The sequence below is a fragment of the Xenopus laevis genome, chromosome 7L, assembly GCF_017654675.1.
Source record: "Xenopus laevis strain J_2021 chromosome 7L, Xenopus_laevis_v10.1, whole genome shotgun sequence".
Lineage (NCBI taxonomy): Eukaryota > Metazoa > Chordata > Amphibia > Anura > Pipidae > Xenopus > Xenopus laevis.
This window is the reverse complement of record NC_054383.1, coordinates 8,200,306-8,208,291: the sequence shown is the minus strand read 5'-3', so window position 1 is coordinate 8,208,291 and position 7,986 is coordinate 8,200,306. Positions and strand designations below refer to the sequence as shown.

General features: G+C 40.8%; 1 long non-coding RNA gene across 1 annotated transcript; it reads right to left on the bottom strand.

Annotated features, from left to right (window-relative positions):
* Positions 1 to 5,569: 5,569 nt before the first annotated feature.
* LOC121395809 lies at positions 5,570 to 7,775 on the bottom strand. The gene is made up of 2 exons (XR_005962695.1): positions 7,744 to 7,775; positions 5,570 to 7,096 (listed from the first exon to the last, which is right to left on the bottom strand). It is a non-coding gene; the product is annotated as an uncharacterized LOC121395809 (long non-coding RNA).
* Between the last annotated feature and the right edge of the window lie 211 nt (positions 7,776 to 7,986).

Below are 7,986 nucleotides of genomic sequence, written 5' to 3'. Positions count from 1 at the left end.
TTACATATAATTGGGAATATTGGGGGCAGTGCCAGGATAACCAGGTCACCCTTGTGAAACTGGAATTGAATTAATGGGGGTCAATCATACATATCGTTATATATGTAAGGCAGTGCAAGAATTGGCTGAAATTCCAAAACTGGGCATGTGCAGTCTGCATACCTCCCAACATTTTGGAAACAGAAACAGGGACAAAAAGATTTGTGGAGCGCAGCACCATTTTTTGTCCACGCCCATTTTTGTGACCACCCCCCCTAATTACCATGTCCATTTTACAAAATTTGGCAGGTTATGAAAGTTTGAACACATTTCTGTGGTTTTTATGTGTTATTACAGTTTTGCTAATGAAGGTGAATTGCCCTTTAGGCTGCAAGTCACAGTTTCCCCCCCAAGAGACCTGCTTATCTTAAATTGTTACAATTGTTTCTTTGCTTATCTTAAATTGTAACAAAAGTATCTATTCTGGGCTCTCTACCTAAAGCCGATTAAGTTAGAAACGTTGTATCTTTATCTGGCTGTTCAGTGCAGAGGATCAAAGAGAAAGTCAGGACATTAAGTAACAATCCGGGACTGCAGGTTGGGCTGTCAAAATCGGGACTGTCCCACAAAAAACAGGACAGTCGGGAGTTATGCAGTCTTCTAGTGGGATGATGGGAGTTACAATGGGAGGTCCTGATTGGACTAGACCCCAAGAGTAACATTGAAAATCCTGGTGGGCCCTGGGCTGGTCCTGTGGGTACAAGATGATTCAGCACCTAAAGCCCATGATAGGCCGTCTCTCTGCCTTTGCCCCTCCCCTGAACATTTTACATCTTTAATGTAGATAATAAGAAAATATGATTATTGTAGTTTTTATTCAATACCCATAATGTTGGGAGCCCAGAGCAACTACTTTTTCATCTAGAGTTGCCACCATTCCCCCTTCAAAGCCAAAAACGTATTAAATCCACATTGTCTGTGCCTCAATGGCAAATCATTTCTAGTGGCAGAACTTTCGGGGGAGCAGTAGTATCCCATGGGGTATTATAAGACTCTGGGTCAATAAGGAGAGGGGGCAGGTGTGGTGCAAGGAGGGCCCCAGTGCAACGGTTACTGTCTGATTTTCTGGGCAACCATGCAGAATGCCTTTAAAGGATAAGTAAACCTTGAAAATAAGTGAATGTAAAATTGACGAGGGTTCTATTCTAAGCACTTTTGCAATGTACATTCATTATTTATTTATTTTTCATTCCAAGATATTAAGGGATACATGTACTGTTAATATGAATGAATTTTGTTACAACAGCGCCACCTGCTGGTCAGTTTCCCACCAGTCTGACCAGCAAGTAGTCAAGGAAGTTGTCAGGAGAAAGAAAGAGGCTGCTCTGATGTTCTTCTGATCAGGAATAAAATAAGAAACCTTTCTCAAATCTTTCCTAAGCAGAGTAAGCAGCCTCTTTCTTTCTAATAAACAGTACACGTATCCCTTAATATTTTGGAATAAAAAGAAAATAAATAATGAATGTACATTGCAAAAGTGCTTAGAATAGCCCCCCTCATCAATTTTACATTCACTTGTTTTTAAGGTTTATTTATCCTTTAAAGGGGTGGTTCACCTTTACATTAACGTTTCGTATGTTATAAAATGGTTAATTCTAATCCCCTTTTCAATGGGTCTTCATTTTTTCTTTTTTATAGTTTATCAATTACTTGCCTTCTTCTTCTGACTCCTTTCAGCTTTCAATTGGGGGTCACTGACCCAATTTAAAAGCAAATACTCTGTAAGGATACAATTATCGCTACTTTTTATTACTCCTCTTTCTATTCAGGCCTCTCCTATTCATATTCCAGTCTCTTATTCAAATCAATGTATGGTTGCTAGGGGAATTTGGATCCTAGCAACCAGACTGCCGAAAACGAATGTAAATTACAAAGTGTAAAGAGAGTAAAGCAGTGACCTGTGTGGGGCTGTGTCTTGTGTCCAGCAGAGGGTGCAGTTAGACTATTATAGCTGCATGTACAATGTTACGCTTCTGAAATGAACTTCCATCCCAACTTGTTCCCAAAACCTGTTTATTTACAGGAATTATAGATACAGAGGCACCACAAAAAGGCATCAAATGTCTGATATTATTGCTGGCATCACTCCTGAACCATTAGGTTTCTCGCAAGCGGGTATTAAAAGCCATGCACAGGGCATCAAATAATATATATTGTATTTATTCTGCCTTATTATAGCAGTAACCTGGGCTCCTGTCACTTACCTGAACGTATATATATATACAGTATATATACAGTGCAAAGGTCACAATACGAGGCTGATTGACAATTAATTCAGATTGATATTACATGGCAGAACAGAAACCAGAATTCAATATTCAGCACCAGCTTCTATGATGGATGTAACCTCATTTTATTCCCTAATGTTTGGCTAATTTCTGATGACCCCTAAGCTCAACTTTTCAACATCAGCCCAGAGCACACTGAGCATGTGCGGTGCCACTGGAGTGCATTAGGCAGCCTAACAAGATCCAAGATGGAAGCTGCCATGGGACAGCTTGGATTAGTACTGTTATACGAATGCTGAACTTTTAGCTAGACATATTGTTAGTTTCCCAGCTGCCCCCAGTCATGTGACTTGTGCTCTGAAAAACTTCAGTCACTCTTTACTGCTGTACTGCAAGTTGGAATGATATCACCCCCCCTTCACCCCCAGCAGCCTAACAACAGAACAATGGGAAGGTAACCAGATAACAGCTCCCTAACACAAGATAACAGCTGCCTGGTAGATCTAAGAACAGCACTCAATAGTAAAATCCAGGTCCCACTGAGACACATTCAGTTACATTGAGAAGGAAAAACAGCAGCCTGCCAGAAAGCAGTTCCATCCTAAAGTGCTGGCTCTTTCTGAAAGCACATGACCAGGCAAAATGACCTGAGATGCACCTACACACCAATATTACAACTAAATACACTTGTTGGTTTAGGAATGAAATTTTATATTGTAGAGTGAATTATTTGCAGTGTAAACAGTGTCATTTAGAAATAAAAATGACACCATAAAAATCATGACAGAATCCCTTTAAGCAAGGAAGTATAAGAGAAAATAAGGGCAGCAGAGGAGGACAGTCAAAAGGTGGGAGCAGAGGCATTAGGCAGGAATTTTAGAAGATGATGTGGCCAGCCCACTAAATAGTGACCGTCTAAGACATCTTACAGCAGCCCCTCTGGCATTTGCTGGAACCTAGTGGTGTAAAGGCCCCATACACGGGCCGATAAAAGCTGTGACAGACCGAGTTGGCAGCTTCTTGGCCCATGTGGGGAGTCATCCGACAGGCTTCCCCGATGGATATCTGGCCCAAAGTTGGCCAGATCTCGATCGGCAGATAAAAAAATCCCGTTGGATCACGGCTGCATCTATACGTTTATGTGGTCCTGCGATCGGACCGCCCGTATAGCCTTCATTCTGATCCAATCGTTGGGCCCTAGGGCCCACGATCGGATCAGCCCGATATTGCCCACCTCAATGTGGGCATATCGGGATGAGATCCGCTCATTTGGAGACATCGCCAAACTAGTGGATCTCTACATCTATGGCCACCTTAACCATAGAGGAAGCAGACCCATCCCAGGCAAAAGGGGGCCTGGACCGTGTGGTCTGCTTCCTCTTTAACTTTCGAATCCCCCTCCTTGGGGGTTGCGTACAGGTTTGGGTTGCGGGCGCGCCAAAAGTTTTTCTGGTGGGGGGGGACCCGTCACACACTTGTTATGCCCCTGCCAGAACCCACGGATTGCCAGTCCAGACCTGGAATGAATCAGCTTTACTAATGCTTGGATGAGATACTGTCTGGTGGGACGTGGCTCTGCTCCACTAGGGAGTCCATCATGGATGTATTGGTGGAGGTAGAGTAAAATAAATTCTCATTGTTCCTGGATCTTCTCTGAGGGACTGGGGAGCCCATAGAAACAGGTTCTGATTAGTTCTGTGGTTAGCAAACCTTTCAGCTACTACTCAGATAGGGTTAGTGTTAACCTTCCCCACCAGGACACAAAGCCTCCCCAGAAGATGATCGTGTTTATTATGAGCCTGTAGGTTTTGTTGGCTCGTGCCTCCTTATTCATGGCTGAAGGATTCATCTGATACGATACAGATAAACCCCATTTTAACCAAAATAACATGTGACCAACCCCCAATGTTTAACAATGCTCTCTGGAGCACCAATAGAGCGAGGATTAGACAACAGAAGGGCAGCAGAGGAGGTCAGTGATGAGGGGTAATGGTATAGACATCAGGCAGGAAGGAGCACTCAGTACCAACAGCAACACAACCACCAAAATCCAATCCCAATTCTTGCACTGAATTTATTTTGGTAGGTGTCACCTGAAAACCTCTGAGCTATAATTCTACGACCCAGTCACAATGGTATCGGGCAAGTATGGCTGCTGAACAGTTGTCATCCCACCGGGGTCATTGTATACTGCCAACAGGTGCCCTTCTTTGTTTAGGGAGGTTCTTCCGGCATATAAATGGCCTCTTCACCCCATATTTTCAGCCCAAAGTACAAAGTAAAGAGTGTCCCTTTCCCATTGGTTGTTGATTGACATGCACATCATTTCCTGTAGGTTTCATGCCACCATGTTGGAAGATGGCACAAGGAAGGGCACGTTAGAGCTCAGGGCACAGAGGTTATTGAAGGAGGTATTATAGGGTGTTCCTCATGTGCATCATGTGTGTATATTGTGACACATAAAAAGAGAGTGATGGAATAGTGGGTGGAGCCACAATGAGCTAATACTAAAAATGTGTTAAAGGGAAACTATCCCCACCACTCACTGCAGGTCTGTATACAGAAAGATCCCTTACTTAAAACAATATGCAAAACACTTTCATACTTTCCAGGGGAAATCTTTTCCAACTGAATAATCCTCAAGGGAAATGCTGACATTTTAACGGAAACATAAAATTAACTGTTGCATTTTACATCAATTATTGTTTTTTCTTTATTTCAAGAAATAAGCAATGGATCAAAGTGAAACGACCGCGCCACCTGCTGGTCACTTCTGCTGGCCGAGCTGACAGTTGGGAGATTTCAGAAAAGGCGCCTGACCTCCTGCTGCTTCTGGAATTTTCTCCCGACTGCCAGTGTGGTCGGCAGAAATGACCAGCAGGTGGCGCTGATGTTTCAAATTCATTTTAAGAAAAACTAACCATCCTGAAACCTAGAAAAAGAAAGAATAAATGGCAAAAGTGCTCAGAAGAGCTCTCTTCCATTTGTTTTGAAGGTTTACAACTCCTTTAAGCATTAAGCCCAGCCTCCTGGCATGTAGGAGGCACTAAGCTCACACACAAACCTGCTAGGTTACATCAGCCAATGAATAGACAGAGGTGTGTCCTTTACTCCTACATTGCTTCCTGTTACAGGTGGAACATACAGTGTTTTCCTGTCAGGTGACCAGTAAGTGACAAATATGGCGTCTCAGGATAAATGTATAAAAGGGCATTCATTACAGCTATGTACAGGCGATTCAATAATATTCTTTATTAGGCCACTTATCGGTCTAGCAAAAGATTCATCTTGGCCACCAGAAGTTAAATATAAATTTATTTTTATTAACAGTTCTGGAAACGACAAAAAAAATAAAAATAAAAAAAGGAGAGGGACTGTAAAAGAAGTAGTAAGGAAGCATAGGAGGGTCAAAAAGAATAAATCAAAATCATACGAACATCTTCAGAAATCTTGTAGGGGGCGGGGTTTATTAAGACCATAAATAGACAGAGACAGAGGTAACAAAGGGAACGCTCTAGACACAAGCACAAACACAATTTCAAGTGTTTTCTGTTTGAGTATTTTTTTTTCTATCATTTTTATTCAATCACCAATAGTTTTTTTTTTTTTTTTAACATTACAAATATCACCTTGTGAATACACAAAAAAACACAGAAGAAAACTCTGCTTTACAGAAAATACAGAAGAGATATATACGCGAATATATATCAATTATAGAGATTATCATTTTCCCATTCTTAAGAAAATCTGATTCTGTACATTGGCAATCGTCGAATACTTCTTGGAATTATCAGGGATAGGGGGGTACATTTTTTTTAAATTAAAAAAAAAAAAAAAAAGCGGAAGAACTAAAAGAGAGAATGAGTAATTGGGGTCAAGATTTGGCATTAAATAGGGGTGGGGTAAGAGAGGAGGGCGGAGAGGTTGGGACCTGTATCTGGGAAATATATAAATTAGGGATGTCAAACCTTTCATTCTATAATCTGTTGCTGAACTACAACTCCCAGACAGCCTTTGGGAGTGCCAGGGAGTTGCAGTACCACAGAAATAATTCTGATTTTACTCTTCTGAGCACTTTTGCATTTTTAAAAATAGTTTTCAAGATATTAGCACTTTTTTAACTGCAGTGAGCACAGAATAGTCATGTGACGTTCCTCTGGTCAATTTAAGCAGAGCAACATTGTTCCTTTTTTTTTTTTAAGAAATGATTTTATCATAGTCAAATTCATTATATTAGCAGTTTAAAACTGCGGATATCTTGAAAATTATAAATAAAAATCAATATACATTGTAAAAGTGCTTGTTAGAGAACATTTATTTGTTTAGGCCAAAACGGGCACGACCGATATCTGCCTAAAAAGTATCAAGAAAAAAATTAGCTCCGCCCTTACGTAAATTATTCATTTATAGTTTTATTGATGCTGTACTTTAAACACAAGCATTTGAGCTTTCCTTTTTCTGTACATTGTAAGAATTTTTTTTTTTTCCATGGGGGCGATCTTTTTAATGTGCACTTCCTGTTCCGACGGTCCCTTCCTGGGGAAGGCAGTGCAACTGAGAATGTTTGTGCAAAGGTTCCTGCTGTGCATTCGGGACACCCAGGCGGCCAGACTGTAAATGACCTGATCGCTGAGCCAAGGGGGTTGGATATTTCCGGAACATTCCTATTAGAATCTCAAGTGCTCAACATATCGATTGTATCTTGTGAGGGTAAAAATATACATAAAACATATAGGGGAAAAAACCTTGATTATAAGTAGAGATGCACCGAATCCAGGATTCAGTTCGAGATCTGGCCTTTTTCAGAAGGATTCTGATTCGGCCGACAACTAATCTTCCCCTTTAATAAGAGCTTATTAAGAAGAACGCTGCTAAAATACAAAACTGCTCTTTGACTAATAAAATCCCTTTAACAACCCCCTTTCCTTCATGTCATTTAAACACCCTTGAGGAAGCAATTCTGCACGCACGCCCTACTTTCCCATTAACTTAGTCTCCGAATGGGTAGTAGTGTGTGCTACTGATGAGCCTAGTTGGGGTCCAATGTAATTGGCTACTTGAGAGGTCACCTGATAAGTCTGGCATGGTTCCACATAGGTAAATACATTCAGTTAATTATACAAATATAAAAGGATATATTTCTTGGTTTCTGGCAAGTATGAAAACATCAGAGAAAAAAAAAATCACTATAGATGTAAAATAATTTGTTTAAAGGGGAAGTAAACACCCTGATACACGTATGTAACATTTCTTGCTCTTCTGGGCCTTTTGCTATTTACAATATTTTTGTATAATGCATTTCAGATAGCAGCGCCCTCTTCTGTTACAGAAAAATAGGGATGCACTGAATCCAGGATTCGGCCTTTTTCAGCAGGATTCGGCCAAATCCTTGTACTTGGCAAAATAAGGATGGAGAGGGAAATTGCATGACTTTTTGTCACAAAACAAGGAAGAAAAACATTTTTCCCCTTCCCACCCCTAATTTGCATATGCAAAATTGGATTCGGGCAAATCTTTTGAGAAGGATTCAGCCGAATCCAAAATAGATTCGGTGAATCCCTACAGAAAAGTACAGAGAGCCCTGTTGGGGGGGGGGGGGGTTATTATAAACCACAAAAATGCTTGGAACAAATTTCCACTTTTATGAGGTGTTTCGTCGACTTTAAAGAAGAAGGAAAGCTACAGAAGCAGTTTATTGTCAATAAATTAGTCACAATAG